This window comes from Cetorhinus maximus, unplaced genomic scaffold (genome assembly GCF_964194155.1).
Source record: "Cetorhinus maximus unplaced genomic scaffold, sCetMax3.hap1.1 HAP1_SCAFFOLD_915, whole genome shotgun sequence".
NCBI lineage: Eukaryota > Metazoa > Chordata > Chondrichthyes > Lamniformes > Cetorhinidae > Cetorhinus > Cetorhinus maximus.
Window position 1 is genome coordinate 61,562 of NW_027596857.1, and position 19,130 is coordinate 80,691.

Here is a 19,130-nt window from a genome sequence, read left to right on the forward strand (position 1 = left end):
GAGTGAGAGAGAGAGAGAGAGAGAGAGAGAGAAAGAAAGAAAGTTGGATTTTGGAACATGTACATGTTGAGAAGTAAAGAAAGCAGATGTTTGTAAGAAAACTATTTTTAGCATTGAAAATCCCCTGGAAAGGGGAGGGTGCACCGTTCCCAGAGATACTGCAATACCGGGTCGATGCGTGGAGTGGACGGAGCAAGCCCCTATTCCATCTCCCTGCTCCAAAAATCAATTTAATATATGGTCCCCAGATAAGGGACGTATCAGATATTAAACTGATAAGAACAGATTTTTTTTTTTTTTTTTTTTTGTAAAAATATACTTTATTCATAAAATATCTTCAATCACATTCCAAACCATTTCAAAAACAACCTTACAAGGGTACAATCCAGGGTTAAACTTTTACAAAATGTATCACCAGGTGCATTAGTACAAACAATATTACAATCATTTACAGCCTTTCATTTTGATCTGTACAGCCCGAGGGGCTCTAAACAGTTCCCAGTCTCTCGGTGCGCTGTGGTAGAAAGGTCTTAGACAGCGACCCTTCCCCATTGCGCCTTTGCGGCAGCTGCCCCAAGCTTTAGTGCGTCCCTCAGCACGTAGTCCTGGACTTTGGATTGTGCCAGTCCGCAACAATCGGTCGGGGACAACTCTTTGTGCTGGAAGACCAACAAGTTTCGGGCAGACCAAAGCGCCTCTTTCACCGAGTTGATGATCCTCCAGCTGCAGTCGATGTTTGTCTCGGTGTGTGTCCCTGGGAACAGCCCGTAGAGCACAGAGTCCTGTGTCACAGAACTGCTCGGGATGAACCTCGACAGCAACCACTGCATCTCTCTCCAGACTTTCTTTGCAAAGGCACAATCCACAAGGAGGTGGACAACGGTCTCTTCCCCACCACAGCCACCTCGAGGGCAACGTGCAGAGGGGGTGAGCTTCCTGGCGTGTAGGAAGGATCTGACGGGGAGGGCCTTTCTCACCACCAGCCAAGCTACGTCTTGGTGCTTGTTGGAAAGTTCTGGCGATGAGGCATTCTGCCAAATGACTTTGACAGTCTGCTCGGGGAACCATCCCACAGGGTCCACCCTCTCCTTATCCCTCAGGGCCTCTAGGACGTTACGTGCTGACCACTGCCTGATGGACTTGTGGTCAAAGGTGTTTTTCTGCATCAATTTTTCCACCAGGGACAGGTGGTACGGCACGGTCCAACTACTTGGAGCGTTCCGCGGCAGCGTGGCCAGACCCATCCTTCGCAACACCGGGGACAGGTAGAACCTCAGCACGTAGTGACACTTGGTGTTTGCGTACTGAGGGTCTACGCACCGCTTGATGCAGCCGCACACAAAGGTGGCCATCAGTATGAGGGCGATGTTGGGCACCTTTTTTCCCCCTTTATCTAGAGGCTTGTAGATCGCGTCCCTGCGGACACGATCCATTTTCGACCTCCAGATAAAGCGGAAGATGGCTCGAGTGATCGCCGTCGCGCAGGAGTCTGGAATGGGCCAGACCTGCGCCACGTACAGCAACAGCGAGAGTACCTCACACCTGATGACCAGGTTCTTACCCGCAATGGAGAGGGAGCGTCGCTCCCACATGCCCAGTTTCCTCTTCACCATAGCCACTCGCTCCTTCCAGTTTCTAACGCATGCCCCGGTCCCTCCGAACCATATCCCCAGCACCTTCAGGCCGTCAGCCCTGACAGTGAAGGGGACAAAGGATCGGTCAGCCCAGTTCCCAAAGAACATGGCCTCGCTCTTCCCACGATTTACCTTGGCTCCCGAGGCCAGTTCAAACTGGTCGCAGATGTGCATCAGTCTGCGCACCGACAGCGGATCCGAGCAGAAGACGGCGACGTCGTCCATGTACAGGGAGGCTTTTACCTGAGTGCCTCCACTGCCTGGGATCGTCACTCCTCTAATGCCCGGATCCTTCCTGATGGACTCAGCAAAGAACAGGCGAGAGAGGACAGCCCTGCCTGACTCCAGATTTAATTGGAAAGCTATCTGATTCCCACCCATTGATTGAGACTGCGCTACTGATGTTAGTGTAGAGTAGGATCCAACTGGATCCAATTGCGAATTCCCTCCCCAAACCCCATTTTGAGAGCACATCCACCATGTAGGTGTGCGATATTCTGTCAAAGGCTTTCTCCTAATCCAGGCTGATGAGGCAGGTGTCCACACCCCTGTCCTGCACATAGGCAATCGTATCCCTGAGCAGCGCCAGGCTGTCAGAGATCTTCCTGCCCGGCACAGTGCAGGTCTGGTCAGGGTGAATCACCAATTCCAGAGCGGATTTGACCCGGTTGGTGATGACCTTGGACAGAATCTTATAGTCCACATTCAACAGTGAAATGGGTCGCCAATTTCTAATTTCCTCCCTTTCCCCCTTGTGCTTGTAGATGAGGGTGATGATGCCTTTCCTCATGGATTCTGACATACTACCGGCCAGGAGCATACTCTCGTACACTCCTAGCAGGTCTGGCCCGATCAAGTCCCACAGAGCCGAATACAACTCCGTCGGCAAGCCGTCGCTTCCGGGGGTTTTACTCTTCTCCAAGGACTCGAGGGCCTTAGTCAGTTCATCAGGAGTTAGCGGTTTGTCCAGGCTCTCCCGCGTACTGTGGTCTAAGACCTCCGTGATAGAGGACAGGAAGGACTGGGAGGCCGTGCTGTCCGTGGGCTTCACGTCATACAATCCGGCATAAAAGGATTTGCTGATCCTCAGAATGTCGGACCGTGATGACTTTACTGAGCCGTCTTCTTCCTTCAGGCTGCTGATCACAGAGCGCTCTCTGTGTACCTTTTGGAAGAAGAAACGTGAGCACGTCTCATCCTGCTCCACGGAGCGGACTCTGGAACGGAAGATGATCTTGGAGGCCTCCGAGGCAAAGTGCGAGGCTTGCTGGCCCTTCACCTCTTGGAGCTCCTCCTTGACATCGACCCCCATCGACTGCAGCCGGAGCAGATTCTGCATCTTTTCCTGGAGTCGGGACATTTCCCTCGGTTCCTTTCTAGCTTTCTGGGTGCCTTTGAGGATGAAAAACCTCTTGATGTTTCCCTTGATCGCTTCCCACCAGTGTGTCAGGGACTCAAAGAGGGGTTTCACGGTTCTCCAACCTTTGTAATCCCTCTTGAGCTCCTCAATGTTCTCTGGGGTCAGCAGTTGCACATTTAGCTTCCATGCCCCCCTGCCCACCCTCAGGTCCTTCTCCAAGTGGCAGTCCGCCAGTAGGAGGCAGTGGTCAGAGAAGAACACCGGCTTGACCTCGGTGGATCTGACTGTGAATGCACGGGACACAAACAGGAAGTCTATCCTGGAACGAATGGACCCGTCTGGCCGCGACCAGGTGTATCTACGCTGCGCTCCGTCTGCAGGGTTGCTGAAGACGTCGTGCAGCTTGGCATCCTTAACTGTTTCCATCAGGGATCTGGACGTAGCGTCCAATCTGCTGCCGGCCCTGCCAGCGAGTGTTGGGTGAGAGTGCGTGTTTTTTGTGTGTAGCTGCTGCGGGTGAGTGAGTGAGTGAGAGAGAGAGAGAGAGAGAGAGAGAGAAAGAAAGAAAGTTGGATTTTGGAACATGTACATGTTGAGAAGTAAAGAAAGCAGATGTTTGTAAGAAAACTATTTTTAGCATTGAAAATCCCCTGGAAAGGGGAGGGTGCACCGTTCCCAGAGATACTGCAATACCGGGTCGATGCGTGGAGTGGACGGAGCAAGCCCCTATTCCATCTCCCTGCTCCAAAAATCAATTTAATATATGGTCCCCAGATAAGGGACGTATCAGATATTAAACTGATAAGAACAGATTTTTTTTTTTTTTTTTTTTTGTAAAAATATACTTTATTCATAAAATATCTTCAATCACATTCCAAACCATTTCAAAAACAACCTTACAAGGGTACAATCCAGGGTTAAACTTTTACAAAATGTATCACCAGGTGCATTAGTACAAACAATATTACAATCATTTACAGCCTTTCATTTTGATCTGTACAGCCCGAGGGGCTCTAAACAGTTCCCAGTCTCTCGGTGCGCTGTGGTAGAAAGGTCTTAGACAGCGACCCTTCCCCATTGCGCCTTTGCGGCAGCTGCCCCAAGCTTTAGTGCGTCCCTCAGCACGTAGTCCTGGACTTTGGATTGTGCCAGTCCGCAACAATCGGTCGGGGACAACTCTTTGTGCTGGAAGACCAACAAGTTTCGGGCAGACCAAAGCGCCTCTTTCACCGAGTTGATGATCCTCCAGCTGCAGTCGATGTTTGTCTCGGTGTGTGTCCCTGGGAACAGCCCGTAGAGCACAGAGTCCTGTGTCACAGAACTGCTCGGGATGAACCTCGACAGCAACCACTGCATCTCTCTCCAGACTTTCTTTGCAAAGGCACAATCCACAAGGAGGTGGACAACGGTCTCTTCCCCACCACAGCCACCTCGAGGGCAACGTGCAGAGGGGGTGAGCTTCCTGGCGTGTAGGAAGGATCTGACGGGGAGGGCCTTTCTCACCACCAGCCAAGCTACGTCTTGGTGCTTGTTGGAAAGTTCTGGCGATGAGGCATTCTGCCAAATGACTTTGACAGTCTGCTCGGGGAACCATCCCACAGGGTCCACCCTCTCCTTATCCCTCAGGGCCTCTAGGACGTTACGTGCTGACCACTGCCTGATGGACTTGTGGTCAAAGGTGTTTTTCTGCATCAATTTTTCCACCAGGGACAGGTGGTACGGCACGGTCCAACTACTTGGAGCGTTCCGCGGCAGCGTGGCCAGACCCATCCTTCGCAACACCGGGGACAGGTAGAACCTCAGCACGTAGTGACACTTGGTGTTTGCGTACTGAGGGTCTACGCACCGCTTGATGCAGCCGCACACAAAGGTGGCCATCAGTATGAGGGCGATGTTGGGCACCTTTTTTCCCCCTTTATCTAGAGGCTTGTAGATCGCGTCCCTGCGGACACGATCCATTTTCGACCTCCAGATAAAGCGGAAGATGGCTCGAGTGATCGCCGTCGCGCAGGAGTCTGGAATGGGCCAGACCTGCGCCACGTACAGCAACAGCGAGAGTACCTCACACCTGATGACCAGGTTCTTACCCGCAATGGAGAGGGAGCGTCGCTCCCACATGCCCAGTTTCCTCTTCACCATAGCCACTCGCTCCTTCCAGTTTCTAACGCATGCCCCGGTCCCTCCGAACCATATCCCCAGCACCTTCAGGCCGTCAGCCCTGACAGTGAAGGGGACAAAGGATCGGTCAGCCCAGTTCCCAAAGAACATGGCCTCGCTCTTCCCACGATTTACCTTGGCTCCCGAGGCCAGTTCAAACTGGTCGCAGATGTGCATCAGTCTGCGCACCGACAGCGGATCCGAGCAGAAGACGGCGACGTCGTCCATGTACAGGGAGGCTTTTACCTGAGTGCCTCCACTGCCTGGGATCGTCACTCCTCTAATGCCCGGATCCTTCCTGATGGACTCAGCAAAGAACAGGCGAGAGAGGACAGCCCTGCCTGACTCCAGATTTAATTGGAAAGCTATCTGATTCCCACCCATTGATTGAGACTGCGCTACTGATGTTAGTGTAGAGTAGGATCCAACTGGATCCAATTGCGAATTCCCTCCCCAAACCCCATTTTGAGAGCACATCCACCATGTAGGTGTGCGATATTCTGTCAAAGGCTTTCTCCTAATCCAGGCTGATGAGGCAGGTGTCCACACCCCTGTCCTGCACATAGGCAATCGTATCCCTGAGCAGCGCCAGGCTGTCAGAGATCTTCCTGCCCGGCACAGTGCAGGTCTGGTCAGGGTGTATCACCAATTCCAGAGCGGATTTGACCCGATTGGCGATGACCTTGGACAGAATCTTATAGTCCACATTCAACAGTGAAATGGGTCGCCAATTTCTAATTTCCTCCCTTTCTTCCTTGTGCTTGTACATGAGGGTGATGATGCCTTTCCTCATGGATTCTGACATACTGCCGGCCAGGAGCATACTCTCGTACACCCCTAGCAGGTCTGGGCCCATCCAGTCCCACAGAGCCCAATACAACTCCGCCGGCAAGCCGTCGCTTCTGGGGAGATTTACTCTTCTCGAAGGACTCAAGGGCCTAAGTCAGTTCGTCAGGAGTTCGCGGTTTGTCCAGCCTCTCCCGTGTACTGTCGCCTAAGACCTCCGTGATAGAGGACAAGGAGGACTGGGAGGCCGTGCTGTCCGTCGGCTTCACGTCATAAAATCCGGCATAAAAGGATTTGCTGATCCTCAAAATGTCGGACTGCGCTGACTTTACTGATCTGTCTTCTTCATTCAGGCTGCTGAACACAGAGCTCTCTCTCTGTTCCTTTTGGAAGAAGAAACGTGAGCACGTCTCATCCTGCTCCACGGAGCGGACTCTGGAACGGAAGATGTTCTTGGAGGCAAAGTGCGAGGCTTGCTGGCTCTTCACCTCTTGGAGTTCTTCCTTGACATCGACCCCCACCGACTGCAGCCGGAGCAGATTCTGCATGTTTTTCTGGAGTCGGGACATTTCCCTCTCTTCCTTTCTAGCTTTCTGGATGCTTTTGAGGATGAAAAACCTCTTGGTGTTTCCCTTGATCGCTTCCCACCAGTGTGTCAGACTCAAAGAGGGGTTTCATGGTTCTCCAACCTTCATAAGCCCTCTTGAGCTCCTCAATGTTCTCTGGGGTCAGCAGTTGCACGAATAGCTTCCATGCCCCCCTGCCCACCCTCAGGTCCTTCTCCAAGTGGCAGTCCGCCAGTAGGATGCAGTGGTCAGAGAAGAACACCGGCTTGACCTCGGTGGATCTGACTGTGAATGCACGGGACACAAAGAGGAAGTCTATCCTGGAACGAATGGACCCGTCTGGCCGCGACCAGGTGTATCTACGCTGCGCTCCGTCTGCAGGGTTGCTGAAGACGTCGTGCAGCTTGGCATCCTTAACTGTTTCCATCAGGGATCTGGACGTAGCGTCCAATCTGCTTCCGGCCCTGCCGGATCGTCCAGCCGCATCGATGATGCAGTTGAAGTCCCCGCCCAGAATGACCGGCCTGGAGGTCGCCAGCAGCAGTGGGAGCTGCTGAAAAACCTCCAGCCGCTCAGCCCCTTGTGCCGGGCCGTACACGTTAATTAACCGGAGTGGAGCGTTCTTGTACATTACGTCTGCTACCAGGAGTCGCCCGCCCACCACCTCCTTGACCTCGGAGACGGTGAAGTTGCCTCCCCGCAGCAGAATACCCAGGCCGGAGGAACGAGAGTCGTTTCCGCCCGACCAGATCGATGGCCCGTGGGACCACCATCGTGACCATTGCCTGTAGGAGCTGAGGTGCGGTATCGCACACTCCTGCAGAAACAACAGGTCAGCTTTGACCTTGGCTAGGTAGTCCAAGGTCGCAACACATCGCGTAGTAGATTTAATGCTACGCACATTTATGGATACAATCTTTAAACCCATATTAAAGCATTTATTCTCCTACCAAACCCACTGTCTCTGAGAGTCCCAGACCTTTAGTCTGCTCCTTCATACCCGTAGTGAGCTCAAATTCCTTCACTTTGGATGGGCTGAGGTAGATCTCCTTGGCCGTGTTCTGCTCCGGTGGCATCTGGAGGTTCACGTAGTGAGCGGATTTTGAGATGACCTTTGCTGGAGAAGCTTCTCCAAAACTCACCCCCTCTGGGGGGTTGCTGTTCCCGGCTTCCTGGAGCTGGGGTGCGATGATTGCCTCACTGCTCCCAGATTCCAGGGGCTGTGGTGCACTGGCCTCCTCAGGTTGCAGGCCAAGTTGGGGTGCGCTGGTCTCCTTGTTGTCTCCAATTTTCTGGAGCTCGGGTGTCTCGTCCTCCAACGCCCTGGAGCTTTGCCGCCTCTTCTGTCGGTGCCGCTCTGGCACTTCCTCATCCGAAGAGCTGCTGCCCTTGTCATCCGTGTCGGATGGGAGACGCCTCTTGCCGCTTCTCTGGGAAACGCCTTTGCTTCTTCTTCGCTCCCTCTTACTTTTCTTGTTCTTCACCGTCCGCCACTCCCCCTGCTGCTTTTCCACTGCTGCCTCCTCCTCCATTGATTCGCTGTCCTGAGGACTGGAAGGTTCAGGGGGTAGTGCTGTTGATTGGCTCTCTGTTGCCTCAATCTCTTTCTCCACCTTGTCTCTCTCTGTGTCCTCCTTTGTCCCGTTGAGCTCCCTGGGGGCCTTGGTGGTTGGAGTGACACGGAACATTTCTTCTGCTTCCCCGTGGTCGGCTTTGGCTGCCTGTGCGTAAGTACGGCAGCGTTTGGGGCAGGTCCTGTAGAGGTGACTTGCCTCGCCACACAGGTTGCAGCACTTGGCCTGTTTGCAGTCTTTTGTCTGGTGCCCTTCCTGTTTGCAGATCTTGCAGAGGGAGGCGCTGCAGTTGGCCGCCACATGACCAGCCTTGCCGCATGAGCGACAATGCTTGGGTTGCCCAGCGTAGACCAGGTAGCCACGGTTTCCCCCGATAGCGAAACTGGAAGGAGGGTGGAAAATGGCTCCCTTACCATCGGTCTTTAGCGTGACCTTAAACAGGCGTTTGCCTGTCCAGATCCCCAAGTCGTCTCGAATCTCGGTGCCGCTCCCCACCTTATCGAAGTACCTGGTGAGGAAGGTGACCACGTCGGCGACAGGGACGAAGGGGTTGTACACATGCACCATCACCTCACGTTCCCGTTGCAACGGCAGAGAAAAGTGCGGCTCCGCCGTCAGGATTTTCATCTCCGGCAGGTCTCTCTTCTCCTCGAACACCCTCAGGAGCCGGACGCAGTCTGCCACCCGCTTGAACGTCACGTCAAAATAACCGCCTTTGCGGGAGTCGTGCAGGGTGAAGATCTCCGTAGCTTGGAAGCCGCACGCCTTCAACAGGATCCTCCTGGTGAAGAAGCCCCGATCCATAGGTGATCCTCCTTCGCTGTGGTTCACCGTGACTCGGACGGTGATAGGTAACCCACGGTATGGATTTCGATTGCGATTGGTTATAGCCCTTCCATCCCGACCTTGCCTTGGTAGGACCATGGTGTCGCCCCTGCAACACTTGATCTTAGCCAAAAGGCCGAGAAGCGATTCCATTCGCCTTCCTTGTTACCTGCTGTACCTGCATACTAGCTTTCAGCGATTCGTGCGCGAGGACACCCAGATCCCTCTGTGCTGAAGCATTTCTGAAGTTTCTCTCCATTTGAATAATAAGTCGCCTTTTTATTCTTCTGACCAAAATGGATAACCGCACACTTATTAAACTTATTTAACTTAGTTAAACTCCATCTGCCAAATTTTGGCCCATTCACCTAACCTGTCCATATCCATTTGTAAATTTCTTATTTCTTCATTGCAACTTACTTTCCCACCTATTTTGGTGTCATCTGCAAATTTAGCTATAGTACCTTCTACTCCTGAATCCAAGTAAATAGTTGGGGCCCGAGGACCGAACCCTGTGGCACCCCACTAGTTACAGCTTGGCATCCACAAAAGACCCATTTATCTTGACTCTCTGCTTTCTGTTGGTTAGCCAATCCTCTATCCAAGCTAATATATTACCCTTAGCTGCGTGTGATCTTATCTTGTGTATTAATCTTTTGTGCGGCACCTTATCAAATGCCTTCTGGAAGTCCAGACATACTACATCTACAGGATCCCCGTTATCCACTTTGCTTGTCACATCTTCAAAGAACTCTAGCAAATTAGTCAAACACGATTTACTCTTCGTAAAGCCATGCCGACTCTGAGGGATTGCATTTTGACTTGCATTTTAGGAAGGTAGTGGAGGCATTGGAGAGAGTGCAGAAGAGGTTTACGAGTTTGGTTCCAGGGGCGAGGAAGTTGAGTTATGAAGTAAGATTGGAGAAGTTGGGACTGTATTCCTTGGGGAAAAGAAGTCTGAGAGGAGACTTGATAGAGGTATTGAAAATCATGAGGGGTCTGGAGAGAGTAGATAGGGAGAAACTGTTTGCACCGGGGCAAGGATCGAGAAGGAGAGGGCACAGGTTTAAAGTAACTGGCAAAAGAAGCAAAAGCGATAGGAGCAGCGAGCGGTCAGGGTCTGGAATGCACCACCTGATAGCGCGGCGGAGGCAGGTTCAATTGAAGAGGGAATGAGATGATTATTTGAAAAGAAAGCATGTGCCGGGTTACGTGGAGAAGGCAGGAGAAAGGCACGAGGTGAAATGTTCACCGGGAGAGCTGGTGCAGGCACGACGGGCGGAATGGGCTCCTTGTGCAATGTAAGGATTGTGTGAATGTGGATGTAGAGGTTTCGGAGTAGCTGTGTAAAGTGTGTGAGCTTTGAGGTGTGAGTTTTGATTGTTGCTGTGTCAGCAGCGGCAGCGGCAGCAGAGAGCTGGTTTAAAATGTTGTGAGGCGAAAGGTGCAGCTGAGAGAGTGTTTGAGAGGTGTATTTGCAAGTGAAAGCTGTTTTTGTATAAGTGAGGTAGAGTGTTTGTGAGATGAGAGTGCTGTCTGTGAGTGTTGGGTGAGCGTGCGTGTTTTTTGTGTGTAGCTGCTGCGGGTGAGTGAGTGAGAGAGAGAGAGAGAGAGAGAGAGAGAAAGAAAGAAAGTTGGATAAAAACAAAAAGCTAAAAGCTACTGCGGATGCTGGAAATCCAAAACAAAATAAAAACAGAATTACCTGGAAAAACTCAGCAAGTCTGGCAGCATCGGCGGAGAAGAAACCAGTCAACGTTTCGAGCCCTCATGGCCCTTCAGCAGAACTGAAGCATAGTTTCAACAAGGGAGAAATATAAATTGGTTTAAGGTGGGTGGGGGGGGAAGAGACACATTGAGGGTGTAGTGTGAGCAGATAATCAAAAGATGTCAGAGACAAAAGGGTCAAAGAGGTGTTGAAGGTGGTGGTCTTTGTCTGAGAAAAGTGCTAATTAAGAATGACTAAAGACCTTTAGTCTTTCCACCCCACCCCCACTAGAGCTGTACTTTGAATATCCTGTCTTGCATTCTTAATTAGCACTTTTCTCAGACAAAGACCACCACCTTCAACACCTCTTTGACCCTTTTGTCTCTGACATCTTTTGATTATCTGCTCACACCACACCCTCAATGTGTCTCTTCCCCCCCACCCACCTTAAACCAATTTATATTTCTCCCTTGTTGAAACTATGCTTCAGTTCTGCTGAAGGGCCATGAGGGCTCGAAACGTTGACTGATTTCTTCTCCGCCGATGCTGCCAGACTTGCTGAGTTTTTCCAAAGAAAGTTGGATTTTGGAACATGTACATGTTGAGAAGTAAAGAAAGCAGATGTTTGTAAGAAAACTATTTTTAGCATTGAAAATCCCCTGGAAAGGGGAGGGTGCACCGTTCCCAGAGATACTGCAATACCGGGTCGATGCGTGGAGTGGACGGAGCAAGCCCCTATTCCATCTCCCTGCTCCAAAAATCAATTTAATATATGGTCCCCAGATAAGGGACGTATCAGATATTAAACTGATAAGAACAGATTTTTTTTTTTTTTTTTTTTTTGTAAAAATATACTTTATTCATAAAAATCTTCAATCACATTCAAAACCATTTCAAAAACAACATTACAAGGGTACAATCCAGGTTAAACTTTTACAAAATGTATCACCAGGTGCATCAGTACAAACAATATTACAGTCATTTACAGCCTTTCATTTTGATCTGTACAGCCCGAGGGGCTCTAAACAGTTCCCAGTCTCTCGGTGCGCTGTGGTAGAAAGGTCTTAGACAGCGACCCTTCCCCATTGCGCCTTTGCGGCAGCTGCCCCAAGCTTTAGTGCGTCCCTCAGCACGTAGTCCTGGACTTTGGATTGTGCCAGTCCGCAACAATCGGTCGGGGACAACTCTTTGTGCTGGAAGACCAACAAGTTTCGGGCAGACCAAAGCGCCTCTTTCACCGAGTTGATGATCCTCCAGCTGCAGTTGATGTTTGTCTCGGTGTGTGTCCCTGGGAACAGCCCGTAGAGCACAGAGTCCTGTGTCACAGAACTGCTCGGGATGAACCTCGACAGCAACCACTGCATCTCTCTCCAGACTTTCTTTGCAAAGGCACAATCCACCAGGAGGTGAACAACGGTCTCTTCCCCACCACAGCCACCTCGAGGGCATCGTGCAGAGGGGGTGAGACTCCTGGCGTGTAGGAAGGATCTGACGGGGAGGGCCTTTCTCACCACCAGCCAAGCTACGTCTTGGTGCTTGTTGGAAAGTTCTGGCGATGAGGCATTCTGCCAAATGACTTTGACAGTCTGCTCGGGGAACCATCCCACAGGGTCCACCCTCTCCTTATCCCTCAGGGCCTCTAGGACGTTACGTGCTGACCACTGCCTGATGGACTTGTGGTCAAAGGTGTTTTTCTGCATAAATTTTTCCACCAGGGACAGGTGGTACGGCACGGTCCAACTACTTGGAGCGTTCCGCGGCAGCGTGGCCAGACCCATCCTTCGCAACACCGGGGACAGGTAGAACCTCAGCACGTAGTGACACTTGGTGTTTGCGTACTGAGGGTCTACGCACCGCTTGATGCAGCCGCACACAAAGGTGGCCATCAGTATGAGGGCGATGTTGGGCACGTTTTTTCCCCCTTTATCTAGAGGCTTGTACATCGCGTCCCTGCAGACACGATCCATTTTCGACCTCCAGATAAAGCGGAAGATGGCTCGAGTGATCGCCATCGCGCAGGAGTGTGGAATGGGCCAGACCTGCGCCACGTACAGCAACAGCGAGAGTACCTCACACCTGATGACCAGGTTCTTACCCGCAATGGAGAGGGAGCGTCGCTCCCACATGCCCAGTTTCCTTTTCACCATAGCCACTCGCTCCTTCCAGTTTCTAACGCATGCCCCGGTCCCTCCGAACCATATCCCCAGCACCTTCAGGCCGTCAGCCCTGACAGTGAAGGGGACAAAGGATCGGTCAGCCCACTTCCCAAAGAACATGGCCTCGCTCTTCCCACGATTTACCTTGGCTCCCGAGGCCAGTTCGAACTGGTCGCAGACGTGCATCAGTCTGCGCACCGACAGCGGATCCGAGCAGAAGACGGCGACGTCGTCCATGTACAGGGAGGCTTTTACCTGAGTGCCTCCACTGCCTGGGATCGTCACTCCTCTTATGCCCGGATCCTTCCTGATGGACTCGGCAAAGGGTTCTATGCAGCACACAAAAAGGACAGGCGAGAGAGGGCAGCCCTGCCTGACTCCAGATTTAATCGGAAAGCTATCTGTTTCCCACCCATTGATTGAGACTGCGCTACTGATGTTAGTGTAGAGCAGTTGGATCCAATTTCGAATTCCCTCCCCAAAGCCCATTTTGGAGAGCACATCCCCCATGTAGGTGTGCGATATTCTGTCAAAGGCCTTCTCCTGATCCAAGCTGATGAGGCAGGTATCCACACCCCTGTCCTGTACATAGGCAATCGTATCCCTGAGCAGCGCCAGGCTGTCAGAGATCTTCCTGCCTGGCACAGAGCAGGTCTGGTCAGGGTGAATCACCAATTCCAGAGCGGATTTGACCCGGTTGGCGATGACCTTGGACAGAATCTTATAGTCCATATTCAACAGTGAAATGGGTCGCCAATTTCTAATTTCCTCCCTTTCCCCCTTGTGCTTGTAGATGAGGGTGATGATGCCTTTCCTCATGGATTCTGACATGCTGCCGGCCAGGAGCATACTCTCGTACACTTCTAGCAGGTCTGGGCCGATCAAGTCCCACAGAGCCGAATACAACTCCGCCGGCAGGCCGTCGCTTCCGGGGGTTTTACTCTTCTCGAAGGACTCGAGGGCCTTAGTCAGTTCGTCAGGAGTTAGTGGTTTGTCTAGGCTCTGCCGCGTACTGTGGTCTAGGACCTCCGTGATAGAGGACAGGAAGGACTGGGAGGCCGTGCTGTCCGTGGGCTTCACGTCATACAGTCCGGCATAAAAGGATTTGCTGATCCTCAGAATGTCGGACCGTGATGACTTTACTGAGCCGTCTTCTTCCTTCAGGCTGCTGATCACAGAGCGCTCTCTGTGTACCTTTTGGAAGAAGAAACGTGAGCACGTCTCATCCTGCTCCACGGAGCGGACTCTGGAACGGAAGATGATCTTGGAGGCCTCCGAGGCAAAGTGCGAGGCTTGCTGGCCCTTCACCTCTTGGAGCTCCTCCTTGACATCGACCCCCATCGACCGCAGCCGGAGCAGATTCTGCATCTTTTCCTGGAGTCGGGACATTTCCCTCTGTTCCTTTCTAGCTTTCTGGGTGCCTTTGAGGATGAAAAACCTCTTGATGCTTCCCTTGATCGCTTCCCACCAGTGTGTCAGGGACTCAAAGAGGGGTTTCACGGTTCTCCAACCTTTGTAATCCCTCTTGAGCTCCTCAATGTTCTCTGGGGTCAGCAGTTGCACATTTAGCTTCCATGCCCCCCTGCCCACCCTCAGGTCTTCCTCCAAGTGGCAGTCCGCCAGTAGGAGGCAGTGGTCAGAGAAGAACACCGGCTTGACCTCGGTGGATCTGACTGTGAATGCGCGGGACACAAACAGGAAGTCTATCCTGGAACGAATGGACCCGTCTGGCCGCGACCAGGTGTATCTACGCTGCGCTCCGTCTGCAGGGTTGCTGAAGACGTCGTGCAGCTTGGCATCCTTAACTGTTTCCATCAGGGATCTGGACGTAGCGTCCAATCTGCTTCCGGCCCTGCCGGATCGTCCAGCCGCATCGATGATGCAGTTGAAGTCCCCGCCCAGAATGACCGGCCTGGAGGTCGCCAGCAGCAGTGGGAGCTGCTGAAAAACCTCCAGCCGCTCAGCCCCTTGTGCCGGGCCGTACACGTTAATTAACCGGAGTGGAGCGTTCTTGTACATTACGTCTGCTACCAGGAGTCGCCCGCCCACCACCTCCTTGACCTCGGAGACGGTGAAGTTGCCTCCCCGCAGCAGAATACCCAGGCCGGAGGAACGAGAGTCGTTTCCGCCCGACCAGATCGATGGCCCGTGGGACCACCATCGTGACCATTGCCTGTAGGAGCTGAGGTGCGGTATCGCACACTCCTGCAGAAACAACAGGTCAGCTTTGACCTTGGCTAGGTAGTCCAAGGTCGCAACACATCGCGTAGTAGATTTAATGCTACGCACATTTATGGATACAATCTTTAAACCCATATTAAAGCATTTATTCTCCTACCAAACCCACTGTCTCTGAGAGTCCCAGACCTTTAGTCTGCTCCTTCATACCCGTAGTGAGCTCAAATTCCTTCACTTTGGATGGGCTGAGGTAGATCTCCTTGGCCGTGTTCTGCTCCGGTGGCATCTGGAGGTTCACGTAGTGAGCGGATTTTGAGATGACCTTTGCTGGAGAAGCTTCTCCAAAACTCACCCCCTCTGGGGGGTTGCTGTTCCCGGCTTCCTGGAGCTGGGGTGCGATGATTGCCTCACTGCTCCCAGATTCCAGGGGCTGTGGTGCACTGGCCTCCTCAGGTTGCAGGCAAAGTTGGGGTGCGTTGGTCTCCTTGTTGTCTCCAATTTTCTGGAGCTCGGGTGTCTCGTCCTCCAACGCCCTGGAGCTTTGCCGCCTCTTCTGTCGGTGCCGCTCTGGCACTTCCTCATCCGAAGAGCTGCTGCCCTTGTCATCCGTGTCGGATGGGAGACGCCTCTTGCCGCTTCTCTGGGAAACGCCTTTGCTTCTTCTTCGCTCCCTCTTACTTTTCTTGTTCTTCACCGTCCGCCACTCCCCCTGCTGCTTTTCCACTGCTGCCTCCTCCTCCATTGATTCGCTGTCCTGAGGACTGGAAGGTTCAGGGGGTGGTGCTGTTGATTGGCTCTCTGTTGCCTCAATCTCTTTCTCCACCTTGTCTCTCTCTGTGTCCTCCTTTGTCCCGTTGAGCTCCCTGGGGGCCTTGGTGGTTGGAGTGACACGGAACATTTCTTCTGCTTCCCCGTGGTCGGCTTTGGCTGCCTGTGCGTAAGTACGGCAGCGTTTGGGGCAGGTCCTGTAGAGGTGACTTGCCTCGCCACACAGGTTGCAGCACTTGGCCTGTTTGCAGTCTTTTGTCTGGTGCCCTTCCTGTTTGCAGATCTTGCAGAGGGAGGCGCTGCAGTTGGCCGCCACATGACCAGCCTTGCCGCATGAGCGACAATGCTTGGGTTGCCCAGCGTAGACCAGGTAGCCACGGTTTCCCCCGATAGCGAAACTGGAAGGAGGGTGGAAAATGGCTCCCTTACCATCGGTCTTTAGCGTGACCTTAAACAGGCGTTTGCCTGTCCAGATCCCCAAGTCGTCTCGAATCTCGGTGCCGCTCCCCACCTTATCGAAGTACCTGGTGAGGAAGGTGACCACGTCGGCGACAGGGACGAAGGGGTTGTACACATGCACCATCACCTCACGTTCCCGTTGCAACGGCAGAGAGAAGTGCGGCTCCGCCGTCAGGATCTTCATCTCCGGCAGGTCTCTCTTCTCCTCGAACACCCTCAGGAGCCGGACGCAGTCTGCCACTTGCTTGAACGTGACGTCAAAATAACCACCTTTGCGGGAGTCGTGCAGGGTGAAGATCTCCGTAGCTTGGAAGCCGCACGCCTTCAACAGGATCCTCCTGGTGAAGAAGCCCCGATCCATAGGTGATCCTCCTTCGTCGCTGTGGTTCACCGTGACTCGGACGGTGATAGGTAACCCACGGTATGAATTGGGATTGCGATTGGTTTTCGCCCTTCCATCCCGACCTTGCCATGGCAGGACCATGGTGTCGCCCCTGCAACACTACACTTGATCTTGGCAAGCCCCTATTCCATCTCCCTGCTCCAAAAATCAATTTAATATATGGTCCCCAGATAAGGGACGTATCAGATATTAAACTGATAAGAACAGATTTTTTTTTTTTTTTTTTTTTTTGTAAAAATATACTTTATTCATAAAAATCTTCAATCACATTCAAAACCATTTCAAAAACAACATTACAAGGGTACAATCCAGGTTAAACTTTTACAAAATGTATCACCAGGTGCATCAGTACAAACAATATTACAGTCATTTACAGCCTTTCATTTTGATCTGTACAGCCCGAGGGGCTCTAAACAGTTCCCAGTCTCTCGGTGCGCTGTGGTAGAAAGGTCTTAGACAGCGACCCTTCCCCATTGCGCCTTTGCGGCAGCTGCCCCAAGCTTTAGTGCGTCCCTCAGCACGTAGTCCTGGACTTTGGATTGTGCCAGTCCGCAACAATCGGTCGGGGACAAATCTTTGTGCTGGAAGACCAACAAGTTTCGGGCAGACCAAAGCGCGTCTTTCACCGAGTTGATGATCCTCCAGCTGCAGTTGATGTTTGTCTCGGTGTGTGTCCCTGGGAACAGCCCGTAGAGCACAGAGTCCTGTGTCACAGAACTGCTCGGGATGAACCTCGACAGCAACCACTGCATCTCTCTCCAGACTTTCTTTGCAAAGGCACAATCCACAAGGAGGTGAACAACGGTCTCTTCCCCACCACAGCCACCTCGAGGGCATCGTGCAGAGGGGGTGAGACTCCTGGCGTGTAGGAAGGATCTGACGGGGAGGGCCTTTCTCACCACCAGCCAAGCTACGTCTTGGTGCTTGTTGGAAAGTTCTGGCGATGAGGCATTCTGCCAAATGACTTTGACAGTCTGCTCGGGGAACCATCCCACAGGGTCCACCCTCTCCTTATCCCTCAGGGCCTCTAGGACGTTACGTGCTGACCACTGCCTGATGGACTTGTGGTCAAAGGTGTTTTTCTGCATAAATTTTTCCACCAGGGACAGGTGGTACGGCACGGTCCAACTACTTGGAGCGTTCCGCGGCAGCGTGGCCAGACCCATCCTTCGCAACACCGGGGACAGGTAGAACCTCAGCACGTAGTGACACTTGGTGTTTGCGTACTGAGGGTCTACGCACCGCTTGATGCAGCCGCACACAAAGGTGGCCATCAGTATGAGGGCGATGTTGGGCACGTTTTTTCCCCCTTTATCTAGAGGCTTGTACATCGCGTCCCTGCAGACACGATCCATTTTCGACCTCCAGATAAAGCGGAAGATGGCTCGAGTGATCGCCGTCGCGCAGGAGTGTGGAATGGGCCAGACCTGCGCCACGTACAGCAACAGCGAGAGTACCTCACACCTGATGACCAGGTTCTTACCCGCAATGGAGAGGGAGCGTCGCTCCCACATGCCCAGTTTCCTTTTCACCATAGCCACTCGCTCCTTCCAGTTTCTAACGCATGCCCCGGTCCCTCCGAACCATATCCCCAGCACCTTCAGGCCGTCAGCCCTGACAGTGAAGGGGACAAAGGATCGGTCAGCCCACTTCCCAAAGAACATGGCCTCGCTCTTCCCACGATTTACCTTGGCTCCCGAGGCCAGTTCGAACTGGTCGCAGACGTGCATCAGTCTGCGCACCGACAGCGGATCCGAGCAGAAGACGACGACGTCGTCCATGTACAGGGAGGCTTTTACCTGAGTGCCTCCACTGCCTGGGATCGTCACTCCTCTTATGCCCGGATCCTTCCTGATGGACTCGGCAAAGGGTTCTATGCAGCACACAAAAAGGACAGGCGAGAGAGGGCAGCCCTGCCTGACTCCAGATTTAATCGGAAAGCTATCTGTTTCCCACCCATTGATTGAGACTGCGCTACTGATGTTAGTGTAGAGCAGTTGGATCCAATTTCGAATTCCCTCCCCAAACCCCATTTTGGAGAGCACATCCCCCATGTAGGTGTGCGATATTCTGTCAAAGGCCTTCTCCTGATCCAAGCTGATGAGGCAGGTATCCACACCCCTGTCCTGTACATAGGCAATCGTATCCCTGAGCAGCGCCAGGCTGTCAGAGATCTTCCTGCCTGGCACAGAGCAGGTCTGGTCAGGGTGAATCACCAATTCCAGAGCGGATTTGACCCGGTTGGCGATGACCTTGGACAGAATCTTATAGTCCATATTCAACAGTGAAATGGGTCGCCAATTTCTAATTTCCTCCCTTTCCCCCTTGTGCTTGTAGATGAGGGTGATGATGCCTTTCCTCATGGATTCTGACATGCTGCCGGCCAGGAGCATACCCTCGTACACTTCTAGCAGGTCTGGGCCGATCAAGTCCCACAGAGCCGAATACAACTCCGCCGGCAGGCCGTCGCTTCCGGGGGTTTTACTCTTCTCGAAGGACTCGAGGGCCTTAGTCAGTTCGTCAGGAGTTAGCGGTTTGTCTAGGCTCTCCCGCGTA

At 52.7% G+C, this 19,130-nt stretch overlaps 4 non-coding genes across 4 annotated transcripts; all 4 read right to left on the reverse strand.

The window, feature by feature from the left end:
- Positions 1-133: 133 nt before the first annotated feature.
- On the reverse strand, positions 134-317 carry LOC144675102 (U2 spliceosomal RNA). Its single transcript, XR_013574765.1, has one exon. It is a non-coding gene; the product is annotated as a U2 spliceosomal RNA (small nuclear RNA).
- A 3,336-nt stretch (positions 318-3,653) lies between these two features.
- On the reverse strand, positions 3,654-3,837 carry LOC144675104 (U2 spliceosomal RNA). Its single transcript, XR_013574766.1, has one exon. It is a non-coding gene; the product is annotated as a U2 spliceosomal RNA (small nuclear RNA).
- Positions 3,838-11,278: 7,441 nt separating this feature from the next.
- LOC144675105 (U2 spliceosomal RNA) lies at positions 11,279-11,463 on the reverse strand. Its single transcript, XR_013574767.1, has one exon. It is a non-coding gene; the product is annotated as a U2 spliceosomal RNA (small nuclear RNA).
- A 5,168-nt stretch (positions 11,464-16,631) lies between these two features.
- On the reverse strand, positions 16,632-16,815 carry LOC144675115 (U2 spliceosomal RNA). The gene has a single exon (XR_013574769.1). It is a non-coding gene; the product is annotated as a U2 spliceosomal RNA (small nuclear RNA).
- Positions 16,816-19,130: the final 2,315 nt, after the last annotated feature.